Below are 18,904 nucleotides of genomic sequence, written 5' to 3' on the forward strand. Positions count from 1 at the left end.
GGGTCATTATATCAGCCAAGACAGATTATTGCTATTAGAATTATGAACACATAACATAACATAGAAAGTAACATAGAGAACCTACACCACAACACAGGCCCTTTGGCTCAGAAAGCTGTGCTGAACATGTCCTTACCTTAGAATAATAAAATAATTAAGACCAAACCAATATGATGGAAAATGGATTTAAGTCGCTATAATTCTTGGTAGATATATTCTTAATTTAGAGTATTATCCTCTCACATTCAGTCAGCTATTAATTAATTTTGTGTTTTCAATAGAGAAGATGGGTATCTGACTGTACATAAAAACTTAAGAACATAAGAAATAGGAACAGGAGTAGGCCATCTGGCCTGTTGGGCCTGCATGTGGACTCATCCCCACCTTTCTGCCTTGTCCCTATAACCTTTAATCCCCCTACCATGCAAAAGTCTATCCAACCTTGTCTTAAATATATATCCTGAGGAGGCCTCCACTGCTTCATTGGGCAGAGAATTCCAGATTCGCCACTCCCTGGGAAAAGCAGTTCCTCCTTATCTCCGACCAAAATCTACTCCCCCAAATCTTGAGGCTGTGTCCCCTAGTTCTAGTCTCAGATACCAGTAGAAACCACTTTCCTGCCTCTATCTTAGCCATCCCTTTCATAATTGTATATGTTTCTATAAGATCTTCTCTCATTCTTCTGAATTCCAGCAAGTACAGTCCCAGGTGACTCAATCTCTCCTCAAGGTCTAACCCCCTCATCTCTGGAATCAATTTGGTGAACCTCCTCTGCACCATCTCCAAAGCCAGTATGTCCTTCCTCAAGTAAGGAGACCAGAACTGCACACAGTGCTCCAGGTGCAGCCTCACCAATACCCTGTACAGTTGCAGCATAACCTTCCTGCTCTTAAATTCAATTCCTCTAGCAATGAAGGCCAACATTCCATTTGCCTGCTTGATAGCCTGCTGCACCCTACAAACCAATCTTCTGTGATTCATGCACAAGCACTCCCAAGTCCCTCTGCACACCAGCATGCTGCAATTTTTTACCATTTAAATAATCATTTGCTCTTCCATTTTCCCTTCCAAAGTGGATGACCTTGCATTTACCAACATTGTATTCCATCTGTCAGACCTTTGCCCACTCATTTAACCTATCTATATCTTTCTGCAGACTCTCCGTATCTTGTACACAATTTGCTTTTTCATTCAATTTTGTATCATCAGCAAACTTAGATACATTACACTCAGTCACCTCTTCCAAGTCATTAAAGTATATCTTGAACAAAATAATAATAACTGCAATAACTCTAACATTACTAAATTTTATGTCATTGTTGGTAAACTTTTGCTAATAGTCAAAGATACAAATATTCAAGATACATTTATTATCAACGAATGTATAAATCATATACCTTGAGATTTGTTGTTTACATGCAGCCACAAAGCAAGAAACCCAAAGAACCCAGATTTGAAAAAGAAAGACAATGACCACTGCGCAGAGAAAGAGGGAAAAAAACACACGTCAGGCAAGCAATAGAAACAAACAACAACATTCCAAACCAGACTGAGTCCTAGAACCACTCCGCAGAGCAGCGGGGGGAGTAGGCCCAGGCTTCAATCTCAGTTCACCCTATCAGCTGGGCAATAACGATGCGAAGCTCACAGCGATGACAGCTGCTGGAGAGAGGAATGAACATCATAGGGGAGCGAGCTAAACCAGCCCGAACCTTGCCTCCGATCCCAACACTCAGGCTTTCCAGTACATCCAGACTGTATTTTAGTCACGGAGTCTTATGGGAAATCCTATTATTACCTGTTGTTATTTTTGATTAGAACAATGTTTTAAATTGCCAAAACTCCTAATGAGATTTAATAACAATGATAAATACTCAATTTGAGGGAGAGGTCTGAGAAATATTGCTAACTTTATTCAAAAGTTGGGGTTGCTTTGAATTAACGATAGATCAATGTTTACATGTTTGAAATTGTTATTTTCCCATAATACTGAATATGTGAAAAAGAGATCGATATATGAATGTAGAAAGGCCGAGTAGACTAAGGTTTCTAAGTCATAATGCAAATAGATAAATGTTTTGTGATACATGAAACTTTTCAAACTGCTGAAACCACTTTATTATCATCCACAAATTTTGTCACTGAATCTTTGTGAGTTCAGATTTTAGATTTATGTGGTTATCAACCGTGGTTACTGCATGAATCTCCATGGTACACCAACTCTGCTTTTTGTCTTCCTGAGAAAGTCTTCTTAATTTCAAACTATCTTTATGATAGGTCAGTTTTTATAACATTGGTGAACAAAATTACCTTTATGGGACAAATAGCCATTCTTATTCTGCTTATTCTGTGTTTTAATAGCCAGACAACTAGAGCAAGAGAAATGAAAGCAAAATTTCTGGGAATGCCTTGGCTGCGGCTGTGGTGGGAGAAACAGTTAACATTTCAGATGGAAGACTTCTCATCAGAACTTTTCAAAATGAAGAAGTCGTCAACATGAAATACTATATTTTCTTTCTCTATAAATGCCCTCTGAGAGATTGAGCATTCTCAATGATCTCTGCTTTATTTCAATTTTGCAATCCATGTAATATATTAATTATTTAAAGTTCAGAAGGTTCAAGTTACATTTATTATCAAAGAATGTGTGCAGTGCAACTCTCAGATTTGTCCTTCTGCAAACAGCCACAATACAAAGAAACACCATGGGACCCGTTCAAAGAAAACATCAAAACAACCCAACGCGCAAAAAAATCATACAAACGGCAAAAAAGCGAGTGAATAACACACTGAATATAAAACATCAAACTGCAGAATTCTTGAAATTGTCTAGGAATGCTCAGTTTAGTTCAGTTCAGATCAATTTAGCCATGGTTTGTCCTTTGACTGCTGGCCGCAGAGCCAGTCCACTTCAATCAAAATCGTGCAATATAGCAATAATAAAAGGAGTGACCAGAAACACATAGAACATGAACTGCAGAATCCTCTAAAAATGAGTCCAATCGCCAAACTGCACCGATCAAACTTTGCTCAAGACCCAGGTTTCCGGCAGCAGCAAGCGAGAAGGAGACCGGTCAGAGTCAGACAGATGGCATCAAGCGCCCATTCGCTCTCCGTTCTTATACCCTTCAATTTCAATCTTGCTCAACGCTTTGATCAGTGAGAAACGGAGTTGCTCGTGGGCTTGCGCCCTGCCCCAAACTCCTTGGCCTCCAGGACACACATTCTGCTCCAAACCTCACCAACCTCCCTCAGAGACAGCAGAGTACCAGATCAACTCAACCTGAGAATGTAGTTAAAAAGATCAGCAAACCGCATGAAGTCTATGTCATCTGCACATGACAAAAAGTACTGACTTTTCCAACATAGAAGGTTAAATTTTGCTGAAAATTCTGCAAAGCGGCTGACAGCTTCTGGTGGTGAAGATAAAATTCTGCATTTCTCAAGTTGGCCCACTATATCACACTGACGAATGAGCAGCCATCCATTTTAATCCCATCATCCAACACTTGGCTGATAGCTTTCTGTGCCTAGGCAATTCAAGTGCTTATCTTGACACTTCCTAAATACTGTCAATGACTTTGCTTCCAGCACTCTCTCAGCAGCCTGTTCTAGGTACCCACCACTCTCTGGATGAAATGATTCCCCTCAGAACCCCTCAAAATCTCTTACTTCTTACTCCTTTCTCTAAAACTCTACCCTCTGGTTTTAACCTTTGATATGAGGAGAAGCTTCCTGTAGTCTGCTTTATCTAGAACTCTCATACTTATCTATAATTCAGTCATAACTTCCCTTAACATCTGCTCCCGGGGAAGGCAGACCTAGCCTCTCCAGGCTCTCCTCACAAATACTCCATCCTTGGCAACATCCTGCTGACCCTCCTCCAATGGTATCACATCTCAATCTCCTCATGTGCTTCATCCTTTTGCTGGCACAAGGGGTAGGTGGCTGAACTGGAAATCCAGAGGCCTACACCATTCTGATACCCCAGGGTTCACTTCTTGCCATAGCAGATGCAATAATTTAAATTCACTTAATAATCTGGAACTTCACAGAACATACGTTAGTAACCATGGTCAGGTAACTGTAAATACGCATCTGGTTATCAGCTGTTATTCAAGGGAGGAAATCTGCTTTCTCTCCACTCAGATTCCAGGTACACAGCAAATGTTTTTCAATCTTAACTACCCTCTGTGATGGCCCAGCTACATCAATGGATCAAGCTTAATCAGCTTGACGGAGGCATAGAATCAGGTCACACTGAAGTCACTTCCAGCCTAACCGACCTTGAAAAATCTTTCTCATAGAGATCTGAGGACAAGTATTCTAAATTCAGAAAGCTGTCCTAGATACCAATTGAACAATAGCCTGACATAGTTATACATGTAGACAAGGTGACAGGTTCCTCCATTACAATCTATGGGCACATTTTTATCAAACAGAGAATATAATACAAAGATGTAAAAGAGGAGGAGAGTCACCTTGGAACTTCAGAACATTAATGTCAGAGTCAGTCTAGTGTCACAGCCTCAGGGCAAACATTGTCCAGAAAACTATCTACTATCATCGATCTGCTGAAGAATCAGTTACTGCCTTGTTATGTCCAACCAGACAGAAAGTAGTAAAGGCAGAGGTTGTGCTCGGCATAGAAGACTTCAGTGACCATCTCGGGAATGTTTCACCAACTCCCCCATCGTTGGCCACTTCCCAAAGGGCACAGCTTCCAAACTGGGACTTTGGCAGTTAGTGAGTGAAGCAACGTAGACGAAAGACCTACATGAGGTTAAAGATTACCTTTTTCACAAACGAGAGAAAATCTGTAGATGTTGGAAGTCCAAGCAACACATACAGAAGGCTGGAGGAGCTCAGCAGGCCAGGCAGCTTCTCTGGAAAAGAGTACAGTTGATGTTTCAGGCTGAGACCCTTCATCTATTTATTTTATTTATTTATTGAGATACTGCTTGGAACAGACCCTTCCAGGACTTTGTCTCCAGATTTTGCCTCTGGGTTTACACCTGAAGCCTTCTCCATGAGTAGGTACAGCTGCAAAGCAGCATGGGTTTGAGATCGGAGTTCTCCTTCTCCTAGATGAGCTACCGACCACGGTTGACAAGCCCCACCTACCCCAGGTGAGTGACGTTAAGGCGTCGGTAACCCGCCTTTGCCCCTTCTTCTGTCAGTAGAAATGGTTGTGCCGGGCTTAGTAGCTAACCCACATGTGAAGGTCAGGAGCTGGACTTGGTCGTCAGAGACTATGTGGAAATGCATGTCATTAGGAGCATTTAATAGCTAGTGAAAGTTGCTCTCCATTAACAACCTGGCTATAACAACCTTAAGGAGCCATGGCTGGTTAGTTATTTACATTAATGAGCAGGTGCACCGAATAAAGTGGTCACTTTGAAGTACGGTGGAAGAATTGCTGTGCATGCTGTCCGCAAGGACTATTCCATTAAAGCATTGCATTGAGATAATCCGAGGGAAAACAATCACAGAACACACAATAAAGTGGTACAGTTACAGAGAAGCAATTCCTGTGCACACACACACATCACCAATGAAACACAAATGGACCAGCCTTATACAGTCCCTATAAAAAGTATTTACCACCCTTGGAAGTTTTCATGCTTTATTGTTCTACAATATTGAATTTCAATGGATTTAATTTGGCCTGTTTGACACTGATCAACAGAAAAAGGCTTTCGTGTCAAAGTTTAAACAGATCTCTACAAAGTGATCTAAATTAAATACAAATATAAAACACAAAATAATTGGCTACATACAGTAAATATTCACCCCCTTCAAGTCAGTATTTAGTAGATGCACCTTTGGCAGCAATTACAGCCTTGAGTCTGTGTGGATAGGTCTCTATCAGCTTTGCACATCTGGACACTGCAACTTTTCCCATTTTTCTTTACAAAACTGCTCAAACTCTGTCAGATTGCATGGGGATCGTGAATGAACAGCCCATTTCAAGTCCAGCCACAAATTCTCAATTAGATTGAGGTCTGAACTCTGACTTGGCCACTCCAGGACATTAATTCTTGATGATTGACCAACTGTACTCTAATGGATATTCAGTGACGTGGAAATGTTCTTGTATCCATCTCTTGACTTGTGCTTTTCAATAACCTTTTCACGGAGTTGCTTGGAGTGGTTTCTTTTGTCTTCATGGTGAAGGTTTTGCCAGAATACTAACTCACCAGCTGTGGGACCATCCAGATACAGGTGTGTTTTTACTACAGTCAATTGAAACACCCTGTCTGCACACAGGTCTCCAAAAACAGATCTCCGTTTAACTAATTATGTGACTTCTGAAACCAATTGGCTGCACCAGTGATGATTTGGTGTGCCATATTAAAGGGGGGTTGAATACTAATGCAATCAATTATTCACCGTGATTCAATGTTGTAAAACGGTAAAAGATGAAAACGCCCAGGGGGGAAGGGTGAAAACTTTTTATAGGCACTGTACGTACTGGGGCAACTACAGGACATCAGACACTGGATAATCTCTGACATATCACTCACCTCTTGATGTCTGGGCTATAAACCTTGCTCAAGGACACGCATGCTGCCTTGGCTGAGGCTCAAACTAACAACCTTCAGATCGTCAGCCCAAAGCCTTAACCACTTGGCCACACACCTTTCCACCATTCAAGTCACAAATCAAGAGTGCGATGGAATGCTCTCTCTGCTTGTCCAGATAAATGAGGCTCCAACAATGCTCAGGAAGTTCAATGCCATCTAGCCTACTTAGTTAGCATTTCATTGGCCACCCTAGAGATTCATTCCCTCCACAGCTGGCAAACTACAGGAAACACCACCATCTGAAGGATCCTCTCAAAGTTTTACATCATCCTGATATGGAAATATGTTTTTATTGTAGGTTTTAAATCCTTGAACTATTTACCCAGTGGCAAGGTGGGAGTAAATTTAAAAATCTGAGGTGCAATGAGCATTGGGAGTCCTCATGCAGGAGTCCCTGAAAGTTAATTTGCAGGTTGAGTCGGTGTTGAGGAAGGCTGTTAGCGTTCATTTAGAGAGGACTAGAATATTAAAGCAAGGATGTAATTTTGAGACTTTATTGGGCACTGGTGAGGCCTCACTTGGAGTATTGTGAGCAATTTTGGGCCCCTTATCTAAGAAAGGATGTGCTGATATTGGAGAGGGTTTAAAGGAGGTTCACAAAGATGATTCCAGGATTGAAAGGCTTATCATATGTGGAGCCTTTGATGGCTCTGGGCTTGTACTCAGTGCAATTCAGAAGAATGGGGAGGGCAGAAATCTCATTGAAACCTATCAAATGCTGAAATGCCTTGCAGAGTGGATGTGGAGAGGATGTTTCCTATTGTGGGTGAGTCTAAGTCCAGAGGACACAGCCTCAGAAGAGAGGGGCATCCACTTAGAACGGAGACGAGGAGGAATTTCTTTAGCGAATGAGTTGTGAATCTGTGGAATTTGTTGCCACAGGTGGCTGTGGAGGCCAAGTCATTGGGTATTTTTAAGGCAGAAGTTGACAGATTCTTGATTAGTTGAGGCATGAAGGGATACAGAGAGAAGGCAAGAGACTGGGGCTGAGAGGGAAATTAATCAGCTATAATGAAATGGTGGAACAGACGTGATGGGCCAAATAGCCTAATTCCGCTCCTGTATCCTATGGTTTTATTCTTTATGGTCTATGCTCATGATGAACTACAGCAGTTCAAGAAGACTACTCACCACTAATTTCTCAGGAGAAATTAGGAATGGAGAATAAATGGTGACCTTGCCAGCTATGGCTACATCCAAAATACATTATTAAAATGTATTTTAATAACCCTTTAAACACTCCAGAGAAACGTTAGCAATTAATAATTTAAGTATCCCTTTTAATCTTCTCACAATAGTACCTGCAAACCAACCTCTCTTTTGCATGACAAATGATTAAAAGTGCAGGGCTATATTCTTTCAGATAATGAATTGGTAATAGAGCTTTCAAAATGTCAACCTAATTTTTGAAAAAAAAAACAAGATCTGAGTTTAATAATTTCTTCTCCCTATCTCCTAATACAGACTCTTTATCAACTTTTCAAAACAATTTCTTTCTGCTCCTGATTCGACCTCGACTTCAGCTTTTAAATGTTGTTCTTAATCCTTCGTCTATTTCTGAATCCTTTAATAACATTGGTTGATGAAATATATTTTTCTTGTCACATGATGACCTGTTTGCATTTCCAGCCAATTCCTGAGCATTAGCTGTGGGGAAGTTTAAACGGCCATGCACAATACGATGATGTCTGTCTGCAAACTCTGGCGCAATTTATCAAAGTATTGTGAGGGTTGAGTTCAAAATGAATACAAAAAATAGCTGTGCTTCCAAGAAATTTCAAGACTTTACTTCTAAAATGCAGCAGATGCACTTTTGTTCACAAGGTAAAATCTCAAAGCAAAAGCTGTGATTATTCTGAGTGTGAAATTATCACCAAGAAAAAATAAAGATAGATTTTGAGACCATATTTAGAAAAGTTATAGCCAATTAGTCATTTCTTTTACATCACATAAACCTTCTCCAAATTCATCAAATCCTACCAGCAGTATTGTCCACTGATTTTCCTCAGAATAATCCAACATCTCCTTAGCTACATCTATATTGTAATCTTCAGCTAATACACGCTAATTTATCAGTACATTTTGCGGTCCCCAGTTGAGAAAAATCTAGAAAATGGAAATCTCGACATCTCCTCCATCAAAACCCTTTTCAGCTTTAAAGATCTCAATGAATATATCCTCTGGGTTCCTCTTCCCTAGGAACCCTATTAATCAGGACATAGGAAGGAGATTAGGCTGGATTATCCATTCGTTACTTTTGGCTGAAGATATTGAAAAAGATCAGACTTGTCGTTGACTCTTATGTTCTGGACCCCAGCATCCTTAAGGATGGGAATGGTCTTGGGGACTTCTCCCCTGTAGAGATGTTTAATTATCCACCATTACTCATAATTAGACCTCAGGATTGCTAATGTCGTATCTCTCCTATTCCCTTTGAGATTAGCTCTGTCCTATGCAGAGAGTCCTTCCTGTTTTACATCCATTCCTGCAGCTCCACCAGACTGGCAGCTGATCTTTGAGTAAACGTGCTGCTTCTCCCTTCATTATCATCCTGCATCCTTCATTGAGACAGAGTTGGTCCTCAAGCTTAATTGCAGTGTTAGAATGAAGGATGTAAGAGGCAAGTGTTAACACACAAGTGGAATATAATTCTGCTTTTACAATGCCTCACGTATGCTCAGTTCTAAATTGCTGAACCTGGAAGTCACGTCCTTCAGAATTTGGCCAGTATGGTGCTACCAAGCTATGCTTGGGAATAAGCGTCGAAGTCTCCCACCCTGTATGCATCCTATGTCCTTGCTCCATCAATTGCTTCTTCAAACACTGCAGGACTGATTTACCAGCTGAGTAGATTAGTGGTGATTAAGAGGATCTTTCGCTACTTCTGTTTAATCTGTTACCACTGCACTTAATTGTGCCTGAAGTCAATATTGAAGGCTCCCAGGACCATTCCTTCCAGCTATGTGGCACTCTACTGAGTCTTCTGTTGGGCCTCTCTCTCCAGCAGAACAAGACGCTGTCAGACATTCTGATGGTGTCTGTCAGAGTTTCTCCATCAAGAGAGAATCTAGTCACTCCTCCGGTGTTTCTGAGGACAGATTTATGAACAATAATATGCTGCTGGCTGCCACTGAGAGAACCTGAACTGGACTAACTGTGGATGTTCTGTGATTGTTGTAGCGAGGAAGAAAGCAGGCTTAGTCTGTGATGACTGATCTTCTCCTGGCTGCTTGAAGCCGTAGGAAGGTGCTCACTGTTTTACACAGGATGATATTCTGTTCCTCAAAATTATATAACTGCAGAGGACAAGAACATTTGGCACAATTAGTTCAGATGTCCCAAGTGGAATTTTCTGTAATCAAGAAGTCTTAATGCAATCTGAGCAGGAAGAAATTAACTCATAGATCCGTTTAAAGGAGTATGCTTGGTACACCCTGTGTGGCCATCTGTCTAAACCCCTTCAATGTCCTTGGCTAAATGGTGGATGGTGCCAGCTACAGCAAAGCTCAGTTACCTCGAGCTAGCATGAAACAATTTGGTTTGTCAGCAATGTATCAGTAACCAACACCTCCGTTCTCTTCAGAAATCAAGTATTATGACCTAGCATGTACTATACACTGGATGCTCTATGAACTAGACCAACCTGTAAACTCAAGCACCCAGGACAAGGTATGGAAATAACATCATCTTTGGATTTCTGACTCAATTATATATCACCATCCCTTCATCACCACTACTTAAATTTAGAAATGTCTTGACTACCTGTATTATCACAACACCTCTATAGTGGTTTCAAGGTCTTGTCAGTGATGCTATATCTCAAAACTTAGCTTTATTAAAACTTGCTCATTATAATCTTCGATATTCTTTTAAAAACACACACACTGATTCCATGTTCTTATGTTTCTCCAAGGTCAGTAAGCCCTAACTGATTGTTAAGGACCATAGTTTCCCTATATCAATATATCAATGTTGACAACTCCACAGATTTCATTTTAGCAACTCACATTTCTGACCTTCTCACTGTCACCGAGTCAGACCTCCAGAGTAACAGTATCAATGAATTCTATCTAGAAAATTGGACAGACACCAATCCAATTTATTTGCCACCTTTCTTCCACAGCCATTATACGAGGAGTGATTGATAAGTGTGTGGCCTAAGGTAGAAGGAGACAATTTTAGAAAACCTAGCACATTTATTTTTCCTACGTTTACACACTTAGTCCAGCCATGCAGCATACAGATCCCTTCTTTGTAGAAGTTGGCGTCTTAGACGTCCAGAACTGGTCCACAGCATTGGGTGGTTGATAAGTTTGTAGCCTAAGGTAGAAGGAGATGAGTTATTAACTTCAAACTTTCTGCATCATCACTCGAAGAGTTGAACTGCATGTGCATGTAACGAGAGCTGTATAACTCATCTCCTTCTACCATAGGCCACAAACTTATCAATCACCCCTGCTGTGGACACCTGTAGGTCCAAGACACTCTCATTACATGCATGTGCAGTTCAACTCTTTGAGTAATAATGCAAAGTTTGAAGTTAATAACTCATCTCCTTCTACCTTAGGCCACAAACACCCCTGCTGTGGACCAGTTCTACAAAGAAGGGATCCGTATGCTCCATGACCACTTGGCTAAGTGTGTACATGTAGGAGGGGACTATGTTGAAAAATAAATGTGATAGGTTTTCTAAAATTGACTCCTTCTACCTTAGCTCACGGACTTATCAATCACTACTCATAGTAAAATCACAGAATTATAGGATGGTTATAACACAGAAGAGTGCCACTCAGCCCACCATGTCTTTAACTAGTTCTTCACCACGGCAACTCAACAGTTATACCCCCAGCTCTTGAAATTTATATATTTAACCAACTTCATTTTGAAGATCACAGTAGAACTTACTTCCACCACGTCTGCCAGCAGTATACTCCAGATTCGGGCTGCACACTGCATTTTCTACATGTCACTCTTATTTCCCTTTCCTTTTATTTTATACTGTGACCTCTAGCCCTCAAATGTTCTAGCAGACAGAACACTACTGTGTCCAGGCCCCTCAACAGCTGATACAGTATATTTCCGCCAAATCTCTTCAAAGAAAACTTCACTCCCTATAATCTATCCTTGGAATTGTGGGCTCTCATCCCAGTATCCACTCTAATGCATCTTTTCTGGACTCCTCCTAAGGCCTTTGCATGCTTCCTGTAATGCAATTCCAACTAGAATTGGAAACAATACTCCAGTTGAATCTAGACCATTATTTTATAAAGTTGAATTAAATTGAATTGACTTTATTTGTTACATCCTTCACATACATGTGGAGTAAAAATCTTTATGTCTCCATTTAAATGTGCAATCATAGTAATTTATAATAAATAGAACAGTCAAACCAATGTGAGTTCCTCAGTCTGATGGCCTGGTGGGAGAAGCTGTCCTGTTGGTCCCAGCTTTTATGCTGCGGTACCGCTTCTTGGATGGTAGCAGCTGGAATAGATTGTGGTTGGGATGGCTTGGGTCCCCAATGATCTTATGGGCCCTTTTTACACACCTGTCCTTCTAAATGTCCTGAATCACCTACAGATGTGCTGGGCTGTCCACATCACTCTCTGCAGAGTCCTGCAGTTAAGAGAGGTACAGTTCCCATACCAGGCAGTGATGCAGCCAGTCAGGATGCACTCAATTGTGTCCCTGTAGAAAATTCTTAGGATTTGGGGGCCCATACCAAGCTTACTCAAACGTCTGAGGTTAAAGAGACGCTGTCGTTTCTTTTTCACCACACAGCTGGTGTGTACAGACCACGTGAGGTCCTCGGTGATGTGGATGCTGAGGAACATTGAAGCTGTTTACCCTCACAACCCCAGATCCATAGGGGTTAGCCTGTCTCCATTCCTCCTGTAATCCCTAAATCACAAAATTATATATGCACGATTCATCACTTTCTCAATCTGCCTCATCATTTTCAATAACTTGTGATCCCTGAGAACGCCACTCTTTAGCTCCATCCAGTGTGAAAAATAACCATTAACCATGAGCAATTATTCTCTGTTACTTAATAACCATTAACTATAACCAATAATTGCCTGTTACTTCACATCCATGCTAAAAATGCCCTTTTATACTATTCACTGTACTTTGCTAATAAGCCTGGTATGTGACTCCTTATCAAAAGTTTTCAGAAGTCCATGCGCCCCACATCAACTCATGCCATTTACTTCATCAAAAATTTTCCATTAAATGGATTTACAGAATTTGTACTTAACGTATTCAGGCTGGCTTAACCAAATGAGTCTGTTCTCAAAATTCAAAATTCAAGGTACATTTATTATCAAAGCATGTATACTATATACAACTGTGAGATTTGTCTCCTTACAGGCAGTGACAAAACAAAGAAACCCAATAGAACTTATTAAAAAAAAAGACCATCAAATATCCAATGTGCCGAGAAAATCATCAAATTGGGTTTAAATATCACTCAAACCATACATAGGTACAGCTGAACGAGACAGCACTCCTTGGGGCCAAGTTGCAAGTGCTCAAAATAGCGAGTAACATAATTCAAAATAGTGAGTTAAGAAGCATATTCACTTGAAGAAAGCCTTAGGACTCTCATGTCTTCTCACCTGGTCCACAGTAGCAGGCAAGCCTGAGGCCTGGGGCCTAGTTCCCGCTACAACGGAGACTACACAGCTCCCACATCGTCTGACCCTCCACCAGACAAGGGTAACAGGCCTGTTGCAACTTACATTATCACTGTCCAACAGAGTCTTGCAATTGCAAGTGAAATTTCCAAGAAAATCTCCCCTGGTTACACTGCACCAACTTTGATGCTTCCAAGTAGCAGGCAGCAACATGGTCTGCAGCCAGGTCAGCTCCTCCAACATTACCAAGGTAGAACATACAAGGTAAATGGTAGGAGACTGAGAAATGCAGTGGAACAGAGGGATCTGGGAGTACAAATACATAATTCCCTAAAAGTGGCGTCACAGGTAGATAGGGTAGTAAAGAGAGCTTTTGGTATCTTTATAAATCAAAGTATTGAGTATAAGAGTTGAAATGTTATGGTGAGGTTGTATAAGACATTGGTGAGGGTGAATTTGGAGTATTGTGTGCAGTTTTGGTCACCGAATTACAGGAAGGATATTAATAAGGTTGAAAGAGTGCAGAGAAGGTTTACAAGGATGTTGCTGGGACTTGAGAAACTGAGTTACAGAGAAAGGCTGAATAGGTTAGGACTTTATTCGCTGGAGCGTTAGAAGAATGAGGGGAGATTTGATCGAGGTATATAAAATTATGATGGGTAGAGATAGAGTCAATGCAAGCAGGCTTTTTCTACTGATGCTAGGGGAGAAAAAAAACAGAGGACATGGGTTAAGGGTGAAGGAGGAAAAGTTTATAGGGAACATTGGGGGGGGTGCTTCTTCACACAGAGAGTGGTGGGAGTGTGGAATGAGCTGTCAGATGAAGTGGTAAATGCGGAATCACTTTTAACATTTAAGAAAAACCTGCACAGGTACATGGATGAGAGGTGTATGGAGGGATATGGTCCAGGTGCAGGTCAGTGGGACTAGGCAGAAAAATGGTTTGGCACAGCCAAGAAGGGCCGAAGGGCCTGTTTCTGTGCTGTAATGTTCTATGGTTCTATTATGGCCGACCCCTCCAACACCAGTCCAGCTACTCCGATCAACAGACAGTTCACTGATAGAGTAGCCTTGCAGTATTTAATAGTTCTTGGAGTAGAATTGTCTTTGGATTGTTAAAAAACAAATTTTACAGGGAAAAAAGCAACTTTGGTTGGCCCCTGTGTTCGCATGTGTCAATCGTGCAAACAATTAAAGTAAACAAATTGCATTCAGAGCTGAAGTTCTCAAAAGTGAGACCACAGCCATGAAGCCAATTCAGGAACAAAAGAAGGTCTGTAGACGCTGGAAAGTGGAGTACCACACACAAAATGCCAAAGGAACTCAGCTGGCCAGGCAGCATCTATGGAAAAGAATAAACAGTCATCATTTCAGGCCGAGACATCAACTGTTTACTCTTTTTGTTAGATGCTGCCTGGCCTGCTGAGTTCCTCCAGCATTTTGTGTGTGTTAAGCCAATTCAGAAGCCCATTCGTTGCAGGCCACAGCATCATTTCAGCACGGAGACAAGTAAACTTCTTTCCTTTTTCAAATTTTCTTTTGGGTAATTATAAATCAAATACTAGATCATTGTTTCGAGACTTTTCCCCACCACCAAATTTAAAATGACTGGCCTTTAGTTGCCAGGTTTACTCAGACTTCCTTTTTGGAACATGGGAATAGGGATTAGCTGGTCTCCCATCCTCTGGCGTCAGTCCTATCACCAAATAGTGGAGAATACCTTATTATTCATCTGATTGGTCACATGAAAATTAACTGAGCCCATGTGACAGAGTAATGGCCTATTTCTCCCCCACTGCTTCAGAAAGTATGTCATTCTATTCTCTCAAAGTTATTGCATACAAGAATGGAAAAAGGTACAACCACAGAGAGGAGAGAGATGCCAAAGTGATATTTCCTGTAATCAGGGAAACTTAATGAAATCTCATCTTGGAAATATTACTATTCAGGGACAAATTATCTCATCACAGATCATCTTCAAAGAGCACAACTTGGCACATCCTGTGTAGCCATCTGTCAAATTTTGGTCAATGCCACTGCTCACAAATAGAAAGGTTGTTTGAGTAAAAGACTATCTTGATTGCTTGGAATCTTATAGAAAATATACATACAATGCTAATTTTTCACAAAATATTTTTATTTAAGGCACACAGGATTCCTGGCAGGAGTTGTTTCTGTTTCTATTATTGTATGATGTCTTTGCCAAATATTTTATAAAGGGGACCTTTAAAATGTGAGATTATTGTCTCATATATTCAGCTCTCCGTTTGTAGACTAGATGCACCTTTGAAGCTGAGCCAGGGTACTTGCTAATGTTTTGTATATAACCCCAGGACAAACTTCCAGCATCATACTAGACCCAGCAGCATCAACACCAGTAGTTCCACCACCCAGCTCAGCAGTGAAGCATTTAGTGCTGCTCTCTCACAGCTCCAGGGGCCTGATTTTTGGTGCTCTCTGTCTGGAGTTCGCAGGATCTCCTTGTGACTCTTCAACAGGTGCTTCAATTTCTTCCTGCACTGTAAATTACCCCTTTATGTAGGTAAGTGCAATAGAATTGAAAGGGAGCTGATGGTCTTTTACTATGAGAGATTAAGGTGCAATGCTACTGGGAAAGGGGACTGTTCTAATGGAAGCCAGAACAGACACGATGGGTCAAATGGCCTCCTTCAGAATTTAGTAAGTATGCTTTGCCTCTCTACAGTTCACATGCTACTGAAGCTATTGCCCATGCATTTGTTCCATTTTGATAATACCAGTGCTCCTGGCTAGCCTTGGTCTCTATAACCCAGCACAGTAACTTAACACTATTACATTACTGAGACCACAACATTAGCACATCCTCCCTTAGCTATGCGGCCCAGAACTGCTCACAAGGCTCCAAATGTGGTCTGATGAACCACTTATAAAACCTCAGCAACTTGCTCTTGCTTTTATACTCTAGTCCCTTAAAACGAATGCTAACATTGCTGGTCCTACTTAACCTGCAAGTTAACCTTTAGGAAATCCTGCACTACCACTCCCAAGTCCCTTTGAACCTCGGTTTTTGAATTCTATCTATATTTTTAAAAATAGTCTATGCCTTACACTTCCCTAGGCTGTGTTCCAACTGCCACTTCAGTCCAATTTCTTCTGGAGATTCCCTGCTTCCTCAGCACTACCTGCCACTACACCCACCATTGTTCCATCCACAATCTTGATTACATATAACATGAAAAGTAGCTGGCCTGACACCGGCCTCACATAGGCCACCTCTAGTCACTGGGAGGCAATTATAAAAAGCCACCTTTATTCCACTCTGCCTTTTTTCCAGTCAGCTAATCTTCTCTCCATGCTAATATCTTTCCTGTAATACCATATGTTCCTATCATGTTTATCAGCCTCATGCATGACATCTTGTCAAGGGCCTTTTGAAATTCTAAGTAAACCACATCCATCAACTCTCTATTGCTATCCCACTTGTAACTTCCTCAAAGAATTCCAACAGATTTGCCAGGTACAGCAAGATCTTCCTTTAAGAAAACCATGCTGACTGCAGCCTATTTAATCATGTGCTTCCAAGCTCATCAAAACCTCCACTGAGATCTCTAAACTTCTCCTGTTCAGATTTTACTTGCTTATTAATTTCTGCTGTCTTTAGCTATGTAGTTCCTGAACTTCTGAATTTGCTGATTCAGTTATATTTGATGTGTTCAAAATGATCACATCCATTATGGTCATCAGTATGCTGTGTTTTAACCTTGCAAATCACAGTCTCGGGGCCCCTCCCCATATGGTTTTATTCCTTCATATATAAGACTTTCTCCCCCAGGATCACAGATTAACTGCAGGATTAGGAATGGAGCATGGAAGAGGGTCATGAATAAATTACTTGTAATTACACTAATTCTGTATATAATCATACAAAATTTATAATGCAATCATATCGCCTGCAACAAATGAAATAACGGCTCACACTTTGTCAGTCAGCCAACAAGTTCTGGATGTCCTGGTCTAAGCTGTGAGCAGCAACAGTCCGCTTGTTTCCCTTTATGGTCTTCTTGCTGAGCTGATCATCGTCAAGTCAAAGTTCAAAGTAAATTTATTACCAAAGTATGTATATGTCACCAGATACAGCTCTGAGATTCATTTCCTTTAGGGCATACTCAATAGATCTATAGAGTTGTAACTATAACAGAATCAACAAGCACCCACCAAACTAGTACTTTCAACCAGGGTGCAGAAGGCAACAAACAGTGCAAAAAGAAAAAAGTACTATAAATAAATAAACAATAAATATTGAGAACACGAGATGAAGAGCCCTTGAAAGTGAGTCCGTTGGTTGTGGGAACATTTCAATGATGGGGCAAGTGAAGTCGAGTGAAATTATCCCCCTTGTTCAAGAGCCTGGTGGTTGAGGGGTAGTAACTATTCCTAAACCCGATGGTGGGAATCCTAAGGTTCTTGTACTTCTTCCTGATGGCAGCAGTGAAAAGAGAGCATGGCCTGGGTGTTGGGGGTCCTTAATGATGGCATAATATGTCTGCATAGAAGCTTCAGTTGAAAGAATTCCAGGTTAACTGCCTACTCGTCAGCCTTCATACTTGAGAAATTGCTGTCCTATTTCAAGGGACTGGTCAGAACTCTGTTCAACACTCTACTAATTACCATTTTTCACTAACAGATCAACTGTTACATGAAGGGTACAATATCTGAGCTTGTTCATTAAGTAAAGTAATTGCCTTCCTTCATTATCTTCATCTTAGTCAGGAGATCTGTGTAGACCTAGAATAGAAAATCCAGCAAAACCGATTTGGAGGCATTGACTTTACCTATCTAAAGGAATCAGTACAAGCCTCTTCCCTTAACACCTTTTTGTGTTGCATAGTGACTGTATCTCTCCACAGTGAAACAAACTTGAGCCTCTGCAGCTATGCTGAAATCTTTTACATTCACCATTTCTCAGAATTTCTGTTTTCTCATGTTTACCTGCCTGCCCAGAATACCCGGATTGCTAACTCCTACCAAATGGAGCATAATCTAACTTTCAGAGTATTACTGACACTGTACATCGATACTGTACACGGAAACATCGTGTCGTGCCACATAGACACGGCCCTCCAACCAACCACCGTATACAGCCATTACTTACACTAATCCTAGAATAATACCATTTCGTGCTCCTCACATTGCACTCACCTAGCCTTCCAATATTTTTACCAGTCACCTACATGCTAGGGTTAACTAACAGTGTGCAATTATCCTACCAACGAGCTCTTCTTTGGGATGCATGAAGAGACCCATGCAGTATCAGGAAGCATGTCCGAATTCCACTCAGTACTGGAGATCAAAACTGAACCATGTTGCTGGAGGTGTGAGGCAGCAACTTTGCTATTGAGTGGCCTTTGTCCCTGTCTATGTAATTAATCTCCTTCACCCTTTAAAGTTCTGAGATCATCACATTGGTCCAGTGTGGCTAACAGACTTCCTCAGTTATCACCACACTGACACTGATATCCGAACCTTCAGCCAACAGCACCTCAGGCATTAGAATTTACTTCTTGACTCTCTGAGCGACCTTACAGCCCATTGCTCTGCAGTGGACAGGGTTCCAATTAAGAATTATTTGGTCTTAGTCGAAGGCCCAACCCCTGAGATTAACCTAGTCGTTCATTCTTTGAAACTTGGAGACAGAAAAAC

At 41.0% G+C, this 18,904-nt stretch overlaps 1 long non-coding RNA gene across 1 annotated transcript in view; it reads left to right on the plus strand.

The window, feature by feature from the left end:
- Nucleotides 1-3,916: 3,916 nt before the first annotated feature.
- Nucleotides 3,917-18,904, plus strand: part of LOC132398836 (uncharacterized) — a 36,648-nt gene continuing 21,660 nt past the window's right edge. The window contains exon 1 of the long non-coding RNA XR_009513819.1: nt 3,917-5,129. This is a non-coding gene — a long non-coding RNA (uncharacterized LOC132398836). The remainder of the gene's footprint in view (nt 5,130-18,904) is intronic.

Source organism: Hypanus sabinus, chromosome 9, assembly GCF_030144855.1.
Source record: "Hypanus sabinus isolate sHypSab1 chromosome 9, sHypSab1.hap1, whole genome shotgun sequence".
In the NCBI taxonomy this organism is placed as follows: domain Eukaryota; kingdom Metazoa; phylum Chordata; class Chondrichthyes; order Myliobatiformes; family Dasyatidae; genus Hypanus; species Hypanus sabinus.